Source organism: Silene latifolia, chromosome X (genome assembly GCF_048544455.1).
Source record: "Silene latifolia isolate original U9 population chromosome X, ASM4854445v1, whole genome shotgun sequence".
Lineage (NCBI taxonomy): Eukaryota > Viridiplantae > Streptophyta > Magnoliopsida > Caryophyllales > Caryophyllaceae > Silene > Silene latifolia.
In genome coordinates this window covers 300,588,660-300,611,110 of record NC_133537.1, presented here as the reverse complement: position 1 = coordinate 300,611,110, position 22,451 = coordinate 300,588,660, and positions in this window count along the sequence as shown.

Genomic DNA, 22,451 nt, shown 5'->3' with positions numbered 1-22,451 from the left:
GGGGAGTTAGAAAAATGGGGTTACCTGAGTTGAAATCGGAATTGATGATTGAATTGAGTCGAAAAATGTGCGGTGTGGCCGGAAACAACAAGGAGATAGACGGTTATCAAGGGCGGCGTGAGAAGGAAATGGATGGTTGTCGGGTGGCATGAGAAAATGGAGTTGGCGGTTGGAGTTGATGATTGAATTGAAGGATTGTGAGGTTTAATTTGGGGGTTGGGGAAATGAAGAAGAAGACGAAAGAACTACTGTAAATGGGTTTTGGAGGGTTTTTTTTTTTGTTTTTTTTCCTATTAAAGTCGGTTTTAATTAAAAACCGACACAAAAACATATAATGGCGGTTTTTTAGCCTAAAAAATTGTAACTTAGTATTAACCTTTAGCGTCATTCTTAACGTCGGTTGTTAATACAACCGCCATAATTGACTTATAGTGGCGTTTTTTATTTGAAACCGCAATAAAAGGTATCACTTATCACGTCGGTTCTTACATAAACCGCCACAATAGACCTCCTACATACAAAAAATTTGAGTTCCCGCTAATTTATTGGGCTTTTCACGTCGTTTCTATTAGAACCTCCACGATAACCGCATCGTGATAGGGATTTTTTCTACTAGTGTATTTGCATATTTTTATTTAATTCATGGTAGTAATTAACTTTCTACATCATTGTTGTTGCCAAGTATCATATTTTCATGTTGAATTTTGCCCCAAATTTTATCAACTCGAAAATGTGTGTTCTTGAGTCAATGATTTCATTTTGTGTTTGCTACTTGGTTTAAAATGATCAACAAAGGCCTAACCTTTGCTGTTAGTGGTAGGTCTTGTCTTGCATGTGGAAATTTTGTCTCAAAACCCTTTCGTAGGAGTTTGAACAATAGAGTGTTCATGCCCAAATTTTGGATTTCTCATGTGTAAAAACTTGGTTTAATTGTGTTGTAAGACCATCTTCTTTGTTAGTAAAGCATGGAGTTGTCTTAAAACGGAAATTTTGTCTTAAATTTTAGACCAAATTTTTTTGAGACTTCACATGTACATCACTAAATGTTGATTTTTGAATTGGAAACATGGCTTAATTGTCTTGTAGTGCTGCTTCAACCTTTGTTAATGGTGCTATGTATGAAAAATTATAGTGTTGATGCTCAAATTTTGATTTTGTGCCTTAATTGTCCCCTAAGACAACAATTTTGTTAATAATGCAATATATTGTCCTAAATTGGAAAATTTTGTCTTACATTTTCTTCGAATTTTTTTTTATATACCAACATTCATGCCAAGTTTTGATTTCATGTTTCGTCATTGGTTCAATTATGTCAAAAACCTTGGTGTGTCCACTAACTTGTTGTGTATTGTCCTGAATTAGAGTCATCGGGTTGTGTAATTTCACTTAAGTTCATATATCCATATGTGTCTCGAAGGTCATGGACGTGAGACACGTGTTTTACTAGGGTTGATGTGAGCCTATTCTTTTGATGTGCAGTCGAGTCGTGTAAGTACGTGTATGAGAATGCTTTTGGTCTCAACTCTAAATGATTATTGGTAATTGATCTGGGCTTGGTTAAGTAGTGATGTAAGTATTGTGAATAAGGAAATAGTGAACGGAAATGGAATGTATATGAGTGTATGTTGACAAGGTAAGGCATGAAGATTGAGGGATATAAAAAAGGCAATAGCGGACCAATGGACTTTTGAGGGAGGAACCTTTTACACTAGTAGTAGTATTTTATGATCAAGGGAGTATTACTTCGCTGTCTAGAAGCGCTGGTGCATTAGAGGATTAAAATGAATGGTTGTAGTATAGAATTTTAGATAGCTTATGTTTGAGAGTTGGAAGTACTCGGAAGAGAGTTAGCTTATACCAAGTCTTGAATTGAGTGAATGGATCATACGAAACAACCTATGGATGCTGAGTGACAACTTTAAGTGATAGAAAGTTGTAGATTGAACGGTGAAAGGTATCTAGCAAAAATTTATAGTAATGTTTGGTGGCAAAACTACTTGAGAGTAATTATGTATAAGTGCAAATAAACGATAGTTACATCATTGTACTGACGTCGGTTTTCGGGGGGTATTATTTTGTGAGATAGAGAGACGAGGTTGCCCATTGAAAGCCGGTTTTTCGGGGAGTATTATTTTGTGAGATAGAGTTGTGGATGTAGTACTACCACATTGGTCTCCGCAGTTATGAATTTGAGAGTGTGATATGTAATACAATAGGGGTTCAATTATATCGTGATATGTACTACTAGAAAGTTGGTCTCCGCAGTTATGAATCCTCAATTTACCATTCCTTCTCGATTTACTGTTGCTAAAGATTGTTACAGTTTATTCATTGAGGAAAGGAGAATAAGTTGCATGATTTCTTTGGAACTATGTCTTCTAGGGTGCGTCTTACTACTGATTTGTGGACTTCTGGTCAAAACTTATGCTATATGTGTCTAACTGCTCATTTCATTGATCGTGATTGGAAATTGCATAAATGAGTCATTAACATTTGTCAAGTTTCTGGTCATACGGGAAAGATAATTGGTCAAACAGTTGAAAAGTGTTTGTCTGAATGGAATTTGACAAAAGTATTGACTGTGACGGTAGACAATGCTAGCTCTAATGATGTTGATGTTGATTATTTAAAGAGGAAGTTCAATAATTCTGAAAGTGATTTAATGCAAGGAAAGTATTTACAAATGAGATATGCTGCCCATAATTTAAACTTAGTGGTTAAAGATAGCTTACAAGATCTTTTAAAAGCAGTTACCAAAATTCGTGCTTTATGTATATATGGAAGGTCCTCACCCGCTAGAAAGAAAAAATTTGAGGCATTTGTGTTAGAGGAGAAAATAACAAGTAAAAGTAGTGTATGTTTAGACGTCGAGACTAGATGGAACTCCACTTATTTGATGCTTGAGTCTTCTTTAAAGTTTAAGAAGACATTTGGCCTTTTACATGTAAAAGACTCCACTCTCCAAAATGAAATGAGCAAGCATGGTGATGATGTTACGACTGAGGAGTGGAAGCAAGTGTCTTCCTTGTTACATTTTTTGAAAGTTTTCTATGATGCCACATTGAAAATGCCGGGTTCTCTTTATGTCACTAGTAATTCTTATGTTGAGGTGATATTTGGTGTTGGTGAGGTGCTCTCTAAGCATCTCACTCATAAAAATGGCGACATTAGAAAAATGGCATCTAAAATGAAGGTCAAGTATGACAAGTATTGGGGTAAGATAGAGAACTTAAATTTGCTTTTATTTATATTATTAAATACTTGACCAATGATGGAAGTTGGTTTGTGTGGAGTGGATGGTGAAGAAAGCATATGGTAAAGAAAAAGGTAAACTTTTAAGCTTGAATATCAAATACTTTTTCCAATCCTTATTTGAGGAGTATTCTTCTTCTATTCCTCAATCAAAGGGAGGTGCCTCTTCTTCTAGTTCCATTAACACCACCAGAACTAGCGTTCATGCAAAGGATAAAAAACAAGATGATACTTTTAACTTTGGTACTCTTTTGAATAATGAGTTTGAAATGGAAATGGGTGATGGGGATGTGGGGGAAAAAAACAGAATGGGAGAAATACTTGGATAATCCTCGAGAAAGTAGGGAATCATCTTTTAATATCCTAGAATGGTGGAAGGATAACCAAAAATGATATTCCGTAGTTGTTGTGACGGCCCGCGATGTACTTGTCATTCCGGTCTCTTTGGTGGCTTCAGAGTCCGCTTTTAGCACCGAGGGTCGGGTTCTTGATCCATTCCGTACCTGTTTGTCTCCAAGAATGGTGGAGGCTCTTTTATGCGCACTAGATTGGCTCCACTCTTTCGGTACCCCACTTTGCATTGAAGACATATTATTTGACATGGAGAGAATGAAAGAAGGCGAGTCCATTTTTTACTCTGACCTGTCGTTTGGTTTCTATCTTTTTTTTTTTTATGAAAAATTATTTAAATTTGATTTAAGTAATGAAGTTACTAGTAGGTAACATTCTACATAGTGCTACATCATTTTTCCTTGTAGTCTTGTACATGTCTTTGCTCATACTTTGTCTCATTGTTCTCCTCTTCTTATAAAGTATTTATTAAAGCTTTATAATGTATATAATGGCAGAAATGAAAACTCGTACTAATTGTGTTTTTTAATATAAAAATGGCAGGAATGGAAGACTTGGTGTTGCGGCAACCTGAGATCGCTGTTGATGATAGTTGAATGCACGTGCTGAAATTGTTTGCCCGATGTGGTTTTTAGACTTGTTTTGAAACTTAATGTTTAGTTTACCTGATTGTTAGACTTGTTTTGAAATTTGTAATAAAGACTTGTAATTTATGCAATTAAGACTTGTAATTTATGCGATCGAGACTTGTAATTTATGCGATCGAAAACGTTACATTTTTTTAGTGGGTTGCAAAATACGAAATGGACCGAAATTGCCTTTATTTTAGTCTGCAATAGCCTAATACCACTGATACAGTGATACCAGGCTCCGTGGAACTTTTACTCTACTTTTAAATCTGGTTTCCGAAATCTGGATTTCCGAATTTTCGGATTCCAGATTTTCGCATATCCGAATTATTTGGATTGGACGTGGATCACGAAAAATGATAATTTTAAATTCAGGTATCCGATTCGGTTTTGAAATCCGGATCGGATATCCGGTTTTGCTCAGCCCTGGCTTTTAGGACACTTGTCCTAAGTTGCCTATTTCGTCCATAAACCTAATGATGTTAATCATTCTCACACACAACTTAACATATACACTCATACAAGTAGAGCATCTTGCATGTGATGATTTAAGAAGACCAAAATCCTCTAAAAGAGCCCCCCATTGACAAGTTTTGGTAGAGAGAAAAAAAGAACAATAGTTGTTCATATTTTTCTTCATCTTTTCTTCATCAAAACACAAGTAAACTCAAATAAAACAGTATACATCAAATATTACTAGTGTAGTAATATTATTATTATTATTTAAGGGTGAGTTATAATTAATATCTAGTTAATATTCGGGTTTATCTACATGGTGACCCTGAAATTTTTCAAATCACACATGGTAATCCTACAAAATAGAAAAACTTTTTGGTAACCGTGAACTCCTTTAATGTCAATTAGTGTGACCATTAACTCTAATTCCGTCTAAATGAGACGTTAAGTGTCCAAGGTGGCTAATGACGTGGCTTATTTGGGCTGATGTGGCTCTTATTTGGTTTACTTTTTGTTGACATACCATTTTCCTCCAATTTCCTCAAATTTTCCCTCCTAATCCCCCTTTATTTATAAGCTTTGTTCTTCATTTATTCACTTGTCCTTCATTTCTTCTTCTTCTTCTTCTTCTTCTTCTTCTTCTTCTTCTTCTTCTTCTTCTTCTTCTTCTTCTTCTTCTTCTTCCCGCTTCTTCCTTATTTCTGCTTCTTCTCTTTTCTTCTTCCTCCCTTTTCTTCTTCTTCCATTTAATAAAACCAACCTAATTTATGTCTTCCTCAAATTGAAAAAACGAGCCAATAGTAGGGATGGAGTTTGTTAACCAACCTTGCAATCGATGTCGGAAAAATGCGGTCATCAAAATCTCTGGGTCCGCAAGCAACCCTAGAAAAGCATATTTTAGATATGAAGATTGCAATATATTTGTTAGTTGGTTAACTAACAATCATGTGATTTTTAACAATGGGGGATATTTGAAGAACAATTTCGAGGATGAAGAGGTTAATGAGTAGTTCAGTGTGAGGAGATATAGATAAGCATATAGGTTAAATATCCACCCAATTGCAGACTCAGCTTAATGGTTAACCTTTGATGTGCTACATTAGAACTCCCACCACTTAAAAGGGCCATTGGTAGACCAGCAAGAAACAGGAGAAGGGAGCCAGGTGAGCAGAGAAAAGGAAAAAGATCCATAGTCATTACCTGCAGGAAGTGTGGATGCATGGGACACAACTCCAAAACTTGTAATGAGGGCTACACTGCAAAGGAAAAAGGGCAACTTCAAGGGAAGGTTAGTCACAAAGTCACAAAGACTTCAAGGCAAGGTCAGGCATCATCATCAAGGATCAATGCCACTTCATTAAATCAATTGGAGGCATTAATAATGAGTACCCAAGCTTCTACTCCAGTCAATCCTACACCTAACAATCAAGGTCTGACATCATCTGTAATACTACGGTTTTCTATGCTGTTGAGTACTCTATCGAGTAGAACTTAATCTGTCGAGTAAGTGAGTTTTGTTATGAAACAGTATACTGTCTGATGGGTACTCGATCTAGTAAGAGTGGCACTCGAACGAGTAAGGGTCACTCGATCGAGTAAGTGACTTACTCGATTGAGTAAGTCGGTTCTGCGGGTTGTTTTAGCCGGGTTTTGTTAGCAACGTGAGATTGATATTTAAATTATTTCATCAGTGCCTTTGTCACTTTTTATATTTTCTAAAACTTCTCAAGAGAAAACAAGTTACGTTACTTCCTTTATTCGCATTGCTATCAAATCCCAAAGGTTAGGGTTGTCGGATCGTCGTGTTCTTTACGCCGTTGAGGTTGTCGTGTCGTGGGTAAGATCCTTGTATAGTTTTTATATCTTTTCGTTGATTTTGTTTAAAACCATAATTGGGTATGTTGGAGGATTTTTGGAGTATGATGTGTATTAGATAGTAATGGTATGATTATGTGATTATAGGAGGTGGTTTCGTAGAGGAGCAATATTGAATAGCTGCTTTGTGACGGTCGTGGTGAATTGCTTATTCCAGGTAGGCTTTCCCTACTCGGTTATTGATTACATAGTTGTTGGTGATGGTTGTGTTTATTGTTGATCTTTATCGTATTGGTATTGTGTTGGTGTTGTTGTTGTATAATTGGTTGTGTAATTGTCTGTGGTCCGCGAGGCATGTCCTCGGCTGAGTGGAGTCACTTGCGGGAGTTTGCTTCACGCCCTTGATTTGCCCTCTGTGGAACCCGCCACAGGAGGGGATGTGCACATTAAGGAACATGAGTTATCGCTCGGAATAGATGAGCGGGGATTTGGTGGGTACCGCTGCGGTCCCCCACTGGCGGTGTGAAATATCTGTTGCGATGAGTATTCTGGCAGGACTATACACTTTAGTGTGTAGTCAGGTGTGTGGAGTTGCGACGGAGTTTGGGTAATTTCCGTGTTGTATCTTATGTATTGTGTTTTGTGTAATCAGTAACTGACGCCGTTTAAATGTTTTAAAAACTGTGGTGATCCATTCGGGGATGGTGAGCGGTTATTGAGCAGGTATAAGATAGTTGCGCGAGGGATAACTGGGATGGAGTCACCATGAGTCACTAGAGTCTTCCGCTGTGTCATGAACTTAGTTTTCTTTTCAGTTGACTTGGTTTTGGAACATTTGTTTTTACTTTACAGGTTTGGTTTTGGAGTTGTAATCACTTAAACTTATTTACTTAATTAAGTACATTTCTTTATAGTCTATATGATATACATTGCCTCGGGTAACCGAGATGGTAGCATTTCATGCATTAGGTGGTCCTGGTAAGGCACCTTGGTATATGGGGGTGTTACATCATCATCAAGGATGAATGCCACTTCATTGAACCATTTGGAGGCATTAATAATGGGTAGTCGGGCTTCAACTAGTCGAGGACCACAGAAGAGAGGGAGGAAAAGGAAGTTGCCATCAACGTCAAAATGAAGATGGATCATATTTGCAGAAAAAAGGGAGAATACTTTTTGAAGAAGCTGTGATTTAATGATCAAAATGAAGCAACTAAATCAGCTATTGCAACATTTTGTTTCGTCATATCTGACTTGTTTTGCTGTTATGTATGGTCATTTATGACCTTGTAATATGATTACTATTCCTTTTGGTGAAAGTTTTAGACTTAAACTACAAAGACTATGTCAATCATCACTTGAACTACAAGTTGTAACCCTTTTTTTTTGTCATGAATCAGAAAATTAGAAGTGCAATAAATCTTTGCTTTCATTCCCAAATTTGCATTCCTTATTTCATTAAAACCCAGAAAATTACAATTTAATCATGAAAGCTATTACAAGAACCATAAACATAAAAGCAATCAACTTAAATAAAACATCATTACATTTGCTAATTTAACTAAATCGTTCTTCAAGTTTTGAATATCTTTATTTCTCCCTTGAACAACAGCACTTGAAACATCTTCATCATCGAAATTGTTCTTCAAATATCCCCCATTGTTAAAAATCACATGATTGTTAGTTATCAAACTAACAAACATATTGCAATCTTCATATCTAAAATATGCTTTTCTAGGGTTGCTTGCGGACCCAAAGATTTTGATGACCGCATTTTTCCGACATCGATTGCAAGGTTGGTTAAAAACTTCATCCCTACTATTGGCTCGTTTTTCCAATTTGAGGAAGACATAAATTAGGTTGGTTTTATTAAATGGAAGAAGAAGAAGAAAAGGGAAGAAGCAGAAATAAGGAAGAAGCACGAAGAAGGAAGAAGCGGGAAGAAGGAAGAAGAGAAGAAGAAGAAGAAGAAGAAGAAGAAGAAGAAGAAGAAGAAGAAGAAGAAGAAGAAGAAGAAATGAAGGACGAGTGAATAAATGAAGAACAAAGCTTATAAATAAAAGGGGATTAGGAGGGAAAATTTGAGGAAATTGGAGGGAAATGGTAAGTCGACAAAAAGTCAAGCAAATAAGAGCCACATCAGCACAAATAAGCCATGTCATTAGCCACCTTGGACACTTAACGTCTCATTTAGACGGAATTAGAGTTAATGGTCACGCTAATTGACATTAAGGGAGTTCAGGGTTACCAAAAACTTTTTCTATTTTGTAGGATTACCATGTGTGATTTAAAAAAGTTCAGGGTCACCATGTAGACAAACCCTTAATATTATTAGAGTTTTTAGGGCAAATATTGGGTGTAGCTTGAATGAGGCTTTCTAGTTTCGAAGTTTGGAAGGTTAAAAGATCTTCAATTTATATTTGCAGCTCAAGAACAACAACAATAGTTATTGTGTTCTTTGCCATTTACACCAATGTAAGGAAAATAGTTTCCCTTCACTTATTTTAGTTTAATATTTTCATGCATGCAAGACAACTAAATTAATATAATTTAGTAACTAATTAAAGGAGTCTAATGCCTTGTTTGATAACTTGATTGCCCTTTCAATTCATGGGAAATTCAAAATCTCGTGAATTGTAAAAAGGGGAGGATGTTCTGTTGCCAATTTTTATTCAATATTCCAAGAAGAAGTTAAATTAAAAACAACACTAGTTGTTTAGAGAGAGAAAATTGTTTTAGAGAGAGAAAACCTCTATAATCTTCTTTGTTTCTTCTGCAATGGCGAGAAGCAGAAAGACTACGTCCCCTAGTAACACTCCAATTAAATCAAAAAATAATACTACATCTAATAATAAATCAAAAAATAGTACTAATACTCCAAATAGTAAAGAATTGAGTGAAATTGTTTCGACAATGAGTCAAGGTGAAAGCGCCAAGGCGGCTGAACTTAGAGCTTTCAACCTGAATAAAGAACTGGAAGTGATTGTGGAGAATGTAGTAATGGGTGATGATGAGGAATGGCAGGAGGTTGGCCGGAGAAGGAATCATTTGCGCATCTCAGAATCTAGTAAGCTTCCCACTCTGAAAATTACGTCTGAAGATATTCAAAGTGAGTTGGACTTCTGATCAACATCGATTTACTGCTATGTGCTTGGTGCAAATCCTTTTGGCTCTATGTTAGGTGGTTTTGTACGCAGAATCTGGAAATCGAAATCGATAGATAAAGTCACGTTTCAACCAAATGGAATTTGTTTGATTAGATTCAAAAAAGTAGAAGATAAGAATGCAGTACCTTAATCTGGTCCTATTTTTTTTTTTATAATAAGCCTTTTATAATCAAAGATTAGGTGCCTGATTCGAAGCTGGAAAAAGAGAGACCTAATGATGTATCTGTATGGATACGTTTTTATGATTTTGAACTGAAATTTTAGGGATTAGCTTTGCCTAAGATTGCTGGGCTTGTTTGAAAACCAATACTGTGTGACAAAGCAACTCAAGAGAAAGAATTCCTAGGGTATGCTAGGTACATGGCGGAGGTTAAATTAGGGCAGCATCTCCCTGTTTTGTTGAATTTCTGGATGAGAAGGATGTTTTCCAGAAACTGTAGGTCCATTATGAGTGGAAACCATATGTTTGTTCCACTTGTAAGAGGATTGGCCATAAAACTTGGAAATGTAAGAAACCTGTTGCGGGGGTGAAGAAGCATGTTAAGCAAGTGTGGAAGGTTAAGGAGAAGGGCCCAATGCTAGCCAGATCACAGGTCATGCAGGATCAAGTGTCACAAAAGGATGAAACTGTGTTACCTGTAATTGATCCAGCTGCTGTGGTAAACTCCTATGCCTTTTCAGGGTTCCATGCTGAATTCTATATCACCTGCCAGGTTTATACACAGATTTTCAAGGAAAGGAGATGGTAATATTCAGAGTGGTCCTTCGTTTATGGATATGCTTAATTATTCCATAAAGAAGAACTTAATGAATAACATTAGTAAAGGCTAATCAACTATCCAATCACATTATGGTTAGTGTTGGCTTTTGGAATGTTCGAGGCCTTAATAAATGGAATAAACAGGGGGATGTTAAAAGACGGCTGCATATGAATAATGTAGGATTATTTGGAATTATAGAAACTAGAGTTAAGACAAAAAATATCAATCAAGAAGAGGCTTAGAAATAATTAGAAGTATATTGTCAATAATTGTGTGAGAGACAGTGGTAGAATCTGGCTTATCTGGGACCCTCAGTTGTTCAATATGACTGAGATTAGTTATGAGCTGTAGGTTATTCATTTCAGTGTTGTCCATGTTCAGACTGATTTTAAATGGACTTGTTCCCCGGTGTATGGTTGTTACAAGGAGGTAGATAGGAAACCTTTATGGGTATCTCTCACCTTAATGCATTCCAGGGTAACTGGCCTTGGTTAGTGATGGGAGACTTCAACAATGTAAAGAATAGGTTCTAATGTGACTATAGCTGAAATCAAGGAGTTTCAAGAATGTGTAGATAAGTGTGGTTTGTATGATTTAGTGATAAATGGAGCTTACTATACTTGGAATAAAAATCAAGAGGGGGATGCAAGGGTTTTTAGCATGATTGAGAGAGTTCTTGCTAATGATCACTGGATCCTCTCTGGTCCTTCTGGTATTGTTAATTTTCTGTCATAAGGTTTATTTGATCGTAGCCCATGCATTATGAGCCTTTGGGAGGATAGTGACAGGAGGAAAAATAGCTTTAGATATTTTAATATGTGGGGCAAGAATGCAAGTTTCCATAGCATTATTAAGCAGGTCTGGTATAGGCAGGTATATGGATGTCTAATGTTTCAGGTTGTTAAAAAATTAAAATGGCTCAAGGCTCCTTTAAGACAGTTGAACAAAGAAGGGTATGGGGATATTATCAACACTACTAAGGTGGATAAGGTGTTGCCGGAGGAAATCCAGACCAAATTGCATCAGGATCCACAAAATGGCTTACTTCAGGATAAGGAGAGGATTGCTCCTGCCTCTTTTAGAGAGCTAGATGAGGCTAAAAACTCTTTTTTGTCTCAGAAATCTAAAATTCAATGGTTGCAGTGCAATGATGAGAACACCCAGTACTTTCACACTTCTATAAAAGCAAGAAGGGCAAAAAATAAAGTCTTATCTATCACTGATAGACATAGTGTCATGTGTACAAGAAATGAAGACATTGAACAAGCTTTTATAGAATATTATAAATTTTTGTTGGGTAGTATAGTGGAGGTTAACAGAGTCAATCTTGGAGTGGTTAGGAGAGGGAAACTTGTGAATGTTGAGTAAGCTAGAGCAATGATCCAAACTGTCTCTGCTGTTGAGGTTAAATAAGCATTGTTCTCTATCCCTATAGAGGTTGTAACACCCTCATACCCCAAGTGCCTTACCAGGACCAGTTAAAGCATGGAAGTGCTACCATCTCAGTTATCCGAGGCAATGTATATCAAACAGACAATAAAGAAACATACTTTATTAAATAAGTTTAACGCGATACAAGTCCAAAATCAAAACTGATAAAGTAAATACAAATGTTCCTCAAAACTGCCAAACCAACTAAAACAATGTAAAAGAACATTTATGACACAGCGGAAGACTTCTAAACAGCTCGTGGTGACTCAACCCAGCTATCCCATGCGCATCAACTCATACCTGCTCAATAACTGCTCACCATTCCCGAATGTATCACCACAGTTTTTAAAAACAATTAAACGGGGTTAGTACTGGTTAGACAAAACAACACAGCTGCAACAATATACAATCCAAACTATACAACCAATCTCCTTCACAACCCCACACACCTGACTACGCACTAAAGTGTGTAGTCCTGCCAGAATACCCATCGCAACAAGTATTCCACACCGTTAGTGGGAGGCCGCAGCCGTTCCCACCTAAGCCTCGCTCATCTCATCCGAGCGATAAACCCAAGTTTCTTAATGTGCACATCCCTTCTGTGGCGGGTTCCACAGAAGGCGAATTAAGGGCGTGAAGCCACTCCCACAAGTGACTCCACTCAGCCGAGGACGCACCTCGCAAACCACAGATAATTATACAACCAATTATACAATCAACAATCACCAAATCCAATACCGATATGATATACATTACTACCAACAATCAATTATCAATAAAGCCATGTAAACAATACTGAGTAGGAAAACCCTACCTGGAATAGCAACCACAAGATCGTCACGGCATCTAATCAGTAACGTTCCTCTACGAATCCTCCTCCTATAACACACATACATACAATTACCACCAAATCCACACAATACACCCAAAACCACCAAAACTACCCAATTAGGGTTTTAACCAAACTCAACGAAACGTTATAAAAATTATACAAGAAGCTTACCCTTGACACGACGATCACAACGGCGTAAAGAACAAGACAATCCGACGATCCTAGCCCTTGCGATTTGCTAACAACGCGACAAGAGAGAACTACGTAACTTCTTTTCTTTTGAAAGGTTTTAGAAAGGTGAAAAAGTGATTAAAGAAAATGAAGGAAACCTTTTATATTAATCACGTGTTATTAACAAAACCCGGCTAAAATAACCCGTAAGACGCACTTACTCGATCGAGTGCCCCTTACTCGTTCGAGTGTCCCACGTACTCGATCGAGTACCCATCAGGTCAGCTACTGTATTGCGTAAAAACATACTTACTCGACAGAGTAAGCCCCACTCGATAGAGTACCCATAGACATAGAAAACCGTAGTATTACAGAGATAGCTCTAGGACCAGATGAGTACTCCTCTAGTTTCTTTAGAGATGCTCATGATATCATAGGAGAAGATGTAATAGGGGCAGTTCTGGAATTCTTTGAGCATGGAAAACTGCTACAGCAAGTCAACTCTATTATTCTCACTCTTATCCCTAAGAAGGACAACCCAACTACTGTGATGGAGTTCAGGCCTATAGCCTGCTGCAATGTACTGTATAATTTAATTTCCAAGGTTATATGCAATAGAATGAATGATGTTTTAGTTGATCTTGTGAGTAAGAATCAAAGTGCCTTCATAACTAGGAGAGACATAGTGGACAACATTCTCATTTGCCAAGATCTGGTCAGGTTATACAACAGAAAGAGTTGCTCTCCTAGGATGATGATGAAGATTGATTTAATAAAGGCTTATGATTCTATACAATGACCTTTGTTGAGGACATGGTTTCTGCTATTAAGTTCCCTGGCATAATGATCAATTGGATCATACGGTGAATCTCTTCCCCCTCTTACACACTTTCCCTTAATGGTTCTCAGTTTGATTTCTTCAAAGGTAAGAGAGGGGTTAGGCAAGGTGATCCCATGTCACCTTTGATTTTCACACTCTTCCTTGAATACTTGACTAGAATCTTGGATTTGGTCACTCATAAGCCTGATTTCAAATTTCACCCATTATGTAAACCATTGGGGCTTAGTCATCTAGCTTTTGCAGATGACCTTCTTATCTTCTGTAGGGGGATAAGAGTTCAGTAAAGACTATAATTAGAGCTTTCCTTAGTTTCTCTGAAGCTTCTGTCCTTTATATGAATAGGGAGAAATCAGATATGTACATGAATGGTATTCCTGCTGCAGAGGCTACTAAAATACTAAGGTTATTTGGTTTCAAAGCTGGCACTTTTTCTTTCAGGTATCTTGGTATTGTTATCTCTTATAAAAGGCTCTCAAATCAGGAATGCAATATGACTGTAGATAAGTTGGTAGCAAAGATAAAGATTTTGGGGAGCTAAACAGTTAAGCTATGCTGGCAGATATCTCTTGGTTAAGGCTGTCTTGACCCAATTGCATAACTATTGGGCCAGGATTTTCTTGTTACCAAAAGGAATTATTCAAAAAGTGGAAAACATTTGCAGAAGCTATCTATGGTCAGGCTCTGAAGAACCTCACAAAGTGCCTGCTATTGCTTGGGATAAATGTTGCTTACCAAAGGAAGCAGAGAGCCTTGACCTCAACAACTGTTACCTCTGGAATGTTGCAGTATTAGGCAAGTACTCCTGGTGGATTGCTCAGAAGAAGGATAGTTTATGGGTTAAATGGGTTCATCACATATACATAAAGCAACATGAGTGGTGGAGCTATGAACCTAACATTAATTCTAGTGGAGGCAACTATGCAAGGTGAAAAGATAAATTGCTAACTGGTTTCATGACTACTGACTGGTTACAGAAGGAATACTCTGTGCAGGTAGTTTATCAATGGCTGGTATGTGAGCATGTTAAGGTTACATGGCTTCCTTATACCTGGAATAGACTGTGCTTACCTAAAATCAACTTTATAAGCTTGATATATGTTCAAAACAGGCTACTCACGAAGGACAAGTTATTGCATTTTGGGGTAGTCAATGATGGAGTGGGTTATCTGTGTGATAATGGCCAAGAAACACACAAGCATATGTTTTTCTAATCCATCTACAGCAAGCAATTTATGTGGTTGTTAGAGAATTGGTTGGGTTTTCATTTCACTGGCACCGTGCCTAGCTGGGGCCTAAATTGGAGATGCAAGTCTATGCTGAAAAAGAAAATCATATTAGCTACCATAGCCATGCTTACACGACTACAGATACAGGCTATAACAACGGTTGAAAACCGTTGTTATATAAAAAAGCGGACGTTGTTAAAGCGTCCGTTGTTAAAGGTTTTAACAACGGTTGGTTTTCCTAAGGAACCCGTTGTGAAAACTATTAACAACGGTTTAAAGTATAAAAAAACCGTTGTGGAAAGGGTGACTAAATTTTGGTGGGAAGGTTATAACAAAGGTTACAGTATAAAAAACCGTTGTTATAACTAAAGACAACGATTTTTTTTTAAATAACCGTTGTTGTTTATTTTTAAAAAAAAAATTAAATTATATATTACTAGATGCATGCATTATTACGGCCCGTTATAATTCCGATGCATGCATTATTACTGCCAAATCCCTGCATATGAAAGGACAATATATGGAATGAGAAGGGTTATAAGATTTGAAGCAGTTATGATGGTACAACTTCCTAAACAAATATTAATTAAAAAATAACTCAAACGACACATTACTTAGTATAAATTCATGAATTATCTCAATAATTAACCATCCATTCCATTATCTCACTATCTCCAAACCCTAAACTGCTAAAACAAACTCCAAACCCCAAATCTTTCAAACAAACTCCAAACTTCATCAACAATGAATGATACCATCCGTAAGACTGTTACTATGACCGAGTACAACAGGAGTTTCATCCGCCGGTTGCTGGACATCGAGGACAGGTTCAGGAGCTACTTAGATGAAGCTCGATCTGCACTCAAGGACGCCAAAAAAAATGGCTTGACAGAGCAGCAGTTGTTGCAGCTATATGACGATATAGCAACTGCTAAACGAAACCTCCAAATAGCAAAGGAGGAGAGGATGGATATCATAGAAGAGAATAAGACTCTCTATGCATATCTAAGAATTGCATTTTTATCAATGTAATTCATTTTTTAATTTATGTATTTATATATATATATATATATATATATATATATATATATATATATATATATATATATTAATTAATTAAGTTTATCATGCATTCCTCTCTATCATCTTGCTTCTTCTTTGTTTAATTTTATTTAATTTGTTTTACAAGCTAATAAACGCAGAAAAACAACAGTGACAAAACTAATTAAGCGAATAATACTTAGAGAAAGAACATAATGATCAACAAAAACACATGCAAATGAAATAATTAGAGAAAAAAAATAATGACTGAGATGACAAAACCTAAATTAAACCATGCATATTTACCTGATAATTAGAGAAAGTAAGAGACGATGAAACCAACAGTGACGGCGAGATGATAAAGCGACGATGAGAAAGAGAGAAAGAGACGATGAGAAAGTGTGTGTTTGTGTTTGTGTTTGTGTATGTTTGTGTTTGTGTTATGTTTGTGTTTTGTGGCTGTAGCTGATCTGTGTTTGTGTGGTTTATAGTATGGAAAGTATTGACAACGGTTGTTAAACAAAAACCCGTTGTCATTACAGAATATATTAACAACGGGTCCATAGTAAACCGTTGTTAAAAAGTATTAACAACGGGTTTATAAATAACCGTTGTAATTACTTTTCACTAACTTTGCGCCAATTTTGCGCCAAATTATTAACAACGGTTGTGCATGTTTGACCCGTTGTTAAAACCTATAACAACGGTTATCGAACCATAACCGTTGTAATTAATTTTAGTCAAATTCTGGCCATCCGTTCTACAACGTCTTATGGTGATTTTCGTGAATAAGCGTTGTTAAAGGGGCGTTGTAGTCGCCTGGATTTGTAGTAGTGTTAGTGTATTAAATTTGGGAGAGTAGCAGTGATGCAGGGTTTGAAACTATGTACAACACCCAAGGTGCATAGTTAAGCGAATCCATGATAGTTTGCAATTTAGACTACAATTACTGAGTATTTACAAGGTGCTTAGTCGGGAAAAGGCATGGGTAAGAGAGGTTCACTTACTTGCTTGAGGTATACATGTCTTATGTAGTGTGCTTACACAAATCTATGTATGGTGATGTACTTTATTGTTTATTAATGGATATTTTCATATTTAACCGAAAACAAATATTCCAAGAAGTTTTGAATGCCTACATAACTGGGGAATTGAATGACCAACCCCCCCCCCCCCCCCTCTCCCCCCAACCCAACCCACCCAATAGGTAGTTTACAACTCCGGTAGAATTCAATTCTCACATGCGCAACCAAACGACTTTTCCGAATTCACGTGAATTTGTATACAGGAAAATAATTCACATGAATTGGATATTCCGATGTCAGTTAAATTCCTTGATGAACAGACGAGGCCTAATTAGGGGTTTAAGAATTTCACTGAACCCACAAGTGACAAGTCATTTTGGTAAGCATCCTCCATACAACATCTAGCCTTACATATCAGTACGCAAAATAAGACCTTCAATAACGGTCAAATAATGCAATTACCGTTATTAAATAGAAACACGGAACCGTTATTGCAACGACTGTTATTAAATATATACCACGATTGTATACAAACACGCGACCGTTATATAACATCAATAACGGATCTATAATACCGTTATCACAACTCAAGAACCGTTATAAAACTGTTGTTAAATATGTTTATGGCAATGGGTATACTTTTAAGAAACCGTTATTAAATATTAATAACGGTTTCAAACCCGTTGTCCTAGTTTACTATTGACAACGGTTTAGTAGTTCCAAAACCGTTGTTAAATATTATATATGATAACGGTTCATTTCGTTATCTTATTTAATTAAATGTCAAAATTTAACAACGGTTTTATTGCGTGCTAAACCGTTGTTATATTTATCAATTGATGAAACTTTGACAACGGTTCTTCTTAAATAAACCGTTTTTAACATTTTGAACTCGACAACGGTTATCGTTTGTTATCTTATATTTTTGGCGGTTTAAATGGGAGGGAAAAGATGTCAACGGTTATTTATCTAAATAAAACCGTTGTCAAATAATTGTTTGCAATGGGTTGTTTTTAATCGTTACCGTTTTTAATTTTTTTTTTTTTTTTTTTTTTTTAAAAAAATGATTTTAGCTTGTTCTAGCAGCTGCTGAAATGCTATTTTTTCAGCAGCGTTTGTAGCAGCTGCTGGAATGCTATTTTTCAGTTGCTGCTGAAAATAGTATTCCAGCAGTTGTGCACTGCAAAAATTCAATCTTGCATCAAAATTTTACACCCCGTGATCAATTAAACCCAGTTTCAAAACAGTACAAACCGGATGATCAAAAGCCAAAACACAACTTCCTCAAAAAAACAAAAGAAGCCAATACACACTGGCTCTATATATATATATATACACACACACACACACACACGTACATAAAGCATGAGCAAACTATTGAGACTCCGCTAATGAAACAACATAACTGGCCCACATATTTCTCATCTGATTGATGTCCTCTAGCGAATATTCTGGGGCTTTGTTCAGTATTAGTGGAAACTACAAATCAAAATATATATAATCAAAATAGATATAATACATGGAAGTATACAGAATTGAACTCAATTTACGTCTGAAATAGTTTTTAAATCACACTAACCCGTATCGGAATGGTAGAAAGTTTTCCGTTGATAACCTTCCTCATGGACTGACAAACGTATAAGGCGCATTGTTTGTCGTCTGGTGCTTTAAGAGACTATTATATAAATCACACACAAATCAGCTGAATTAGATAATCAACCTCTCGCATAAACGTTAATTAAATGATACGAGTAATTATTAAGAATACACTTGCTATTGGCGTGATAAAATTGTGATCAGTGTTGCTTTCATATTTCCCAAGTGGACATAATCTTTTTTTTGCTTCAAAAACACTAATTCATAAATATACACACATGCTGACATGCCATTATTATTTGCATATATATGGCTCAAGTCATATAATAACAAATGACATTATTGAAGGTTGTAAACTTACTCAGTTATCATCCTTACACAACTGTGAGAGGGTTTACCTTCGCGAGAGTCAATCCAGTACACTGTTTTTGTTTCTACTTGGATTGCCAGTAGCACCCAATGCTTCCTATTCATTTTGGGACATTGAACTGTTAGTTCATTTACACGCATTTAAGCATGTTAATAATAAATTTATAGAACCGTGATTCATTACAATAATCACGTACTATACATACATATTCTCATTGTAGGGGGCAAGCCATAGTTTTTTGGACGACATCAACCGACGAGCGATACTATTGATTTGTTCTTCATATGAAATTCTGTGCACAGAGAACGTCTTAGGACTCAAGAATTCGTAGGCGTGAATTGGGACCTTCCACTCAGCGAACTGATTATTGAGGTACCTATAACGCCACATAGAACGAAGATTGTTATTGTAATTGATAATTTAAACAAACATCATTATTCGTAAATGAAAATGACTAAATAGTTTTATTAATAAAACTTACTTCATCCAAATCAAAATGTGAACAGCATCTAAATTGTCAAGGTCGACAAATTACATCAGTTGCTTCGGGTCCAGTATGGTTATATCAGGTGCGCCCATAACTTCCTTTTCAATGTTAATCATGACTACATCACCTGTAGGTGACCTCTTTACAGCTAGGTTGTGCAAAGCCTTCAGCGAAGCAGTTTTTCATCTTTTTCTTATATTCACACGATTCATAATAAGAATCATAAGCAGGCTTGACTGCAACAACTTTCGTTAACGTAGTAGTAATTGCTTTAGCTGCAATCATGGCTTTGCTTAAGTTCTGCAAATGTAAAGATTAAATTACTTACGATATGTTAATATTCGTACCCTAATATATTTAAAGAACAAGTAATAATTAGCGTCTGCATATAGATACCTCGGGGATAACAACATTGATGAGTTTGTCAGGCCATTGCACATAAGAGTGTGACATTCCACCCAAGCGTCGTGACGACTAAATTTTCCAAGCTTTGCCTACAATTCATTCATCACTTTGATATCCTCTCAAAATATGTATGATTACTATGAACATATATAACATTCATCACCTAATAGTCTAATACTATAAGAATTATGTACTTACAAGTTTCTTCTTAAGCAATCTATAACCACCTCGGGAGCTAAAAGACGATCTTTTTCTTTGAAATGTTCGCCTTGTTCCTCTCACTCATAGCCTTCATCAAATAAATTGTATCAAGAAACGTAAGCATGATCAAACACTAAACTAAGTATACTTCTTTACTTATTATTATTAAGTTACCTTAAACTTGCCAGACTGCCTATAAGCGATATAGCTATCCCAATGGTCCTGACTGACATATGGATACTTCTTTTTTGGTGGTTTCTTGTTCATCTCCCCGGTTTCCTTGTTGAACAAGTGGTTCTCAGCAATCTTTAACTTCCAAGATCTGAGGGCTTCCCCTGTCTTTTTTTAGGTACTTATCATACATTTCGGGGACAACGTAAGCTAAATGCATATATGATGAGAATAGTTGGTACAAGTGTTTCAGCTAATACACATATCAAGTAGTAACTTAATTTCAGCTAAAACATTTATTATTGTATATACATACCTTTATTCTGTTTATTTGCATGGTGTTTCGTATTTTACTCAGTTCACTGATACGCGGCGTACTGAGAGGCACATACTGTCTTACACAACAACCAATCCAACTCGCAAAATACCCGGCATACTCACGATATGGCAGCCTCGTATCTTTATCCCATTGTAAAGGATTAGGTATCTTTGAATTTATTTCTTCTAGGGAAACCCTGTGGCGCATTCGACCCGCAGTGTGTTGCAAATTATTCTCATCACCTGAATCGTCGCCTGACGAATTTCCATCGTTTCTTTTGCGGTTTTCGACCATATCTAAAGCATAAATTAATAAACAAATAGTAACAATGCATACTTATAATAACAAACAAATCTCTAGAGAGGAGGTTTTATTACTTCTTTAAAGAGGAGAATCCGGATTTATCTGGCGGCGGCAACGGTGATGATGACGATGACTACGACGGCGATGGGGTAGGCTGGTGGTTGAGGGGAAGCTCAATGTTTGAGAATATTATGTGGAGGAGGGGAAGCTTAGAGTATATATGTGTGAATAATACAACACTTGCAAGACCTTGTTTATTGGAAAGTAATAAATACGGTATAAGAAAAACCGTTATATTTTGTTTCCAAACAGACAACGGTTTTGTTTGAAACCATAATTGATTAGTACTATCTACAATGGGTTAGAAATTACCGTTGTCTGCAATATTCTTATTTTGTTTGATTTTCCCGCCAAAAAATAAAGCAACATTTTTATATACATAACGGCCTGAACCGTTATAACTGTACACGTCCAGAACAACGGTTTGGGTATAACCGTTTTAATTTATATTTCATTTTGTTTGATTTTACTGCCAAGAAATAAAGCATCATTTTCATATAGATAACAACGGCCTGAACCGTTATAACTGTACACGTCCTGAACAACGGTTTAGGTATAACCGTTTTATTTAGTAATTCATTTTGTTTGATACGATTTTTCCCTAACCCGCCTACTACAACAACAAAAAAAGTTTACAACAACAGTTTGATATATAACAGGAAGACAATAATTACACATGACGTAAGATATCTTGATTGGATTGCTGATATTTTCACGGCTGTGGGAACATTTTTTGGATTTTCTAGTCTCTTAATTAACCCAAATACCTTCATCATGATCATCCCGTGTATATATGTTTGGAATGTTAACATTTTCAACATCATTACCATATTGCGATATAGCACTGTGATCAAGTCCTTCAAATTCGACGTCTTCATCATCTGGAATTCTGCGATGGCAAAATAGAAAAACTGACCACTTTTTATCCATAGGATAGGTAACATAAAACACTTGTTTTGCTTGTGACGCTAATATAAAAGGATCGTCCTTGTTTCCAACCTTGTCAAAATTTACTAATGTGAATCCTAAATCATCTTTTCTAACACCATTGTTGTTGTCAACCCACTTGCACCGAAATAGAGGTATCTCAAAATCCATGTAGTCTAAATCCAATATCTCTTGAATAACTCCATAATATTACATTGTACCCAAAATAGGATTTTTATCCTTTGAACTAGCAAAGTATATTGCCTCAGAATCTATGCAAACTCCACTGTTTTGCATTGTGCTCGCCTCATCTTGAATGCGGGTGTAGAAAGTGTACCCATTAATCGCATACCCGCTATAAAGTTGCACGAGCATCATGACCGCTGGGTGTCTTAACTTTCCATCTTCAATCCTTCCACTATTATGCCAAGTCAACATTCTTGCATCTTCTTCATTCAAATAAATCCTTATGAATCTTGGTATTATTGGAAAATACCACAACACCTTAGCTGGGATCCCTTCCTTAGTCTTATAACGCCATACAGAGCAGCGCGGACAATATTATAATTTCTCATAATCTTTACGGTACAATATGCAGTCATTGGGACAAGCAT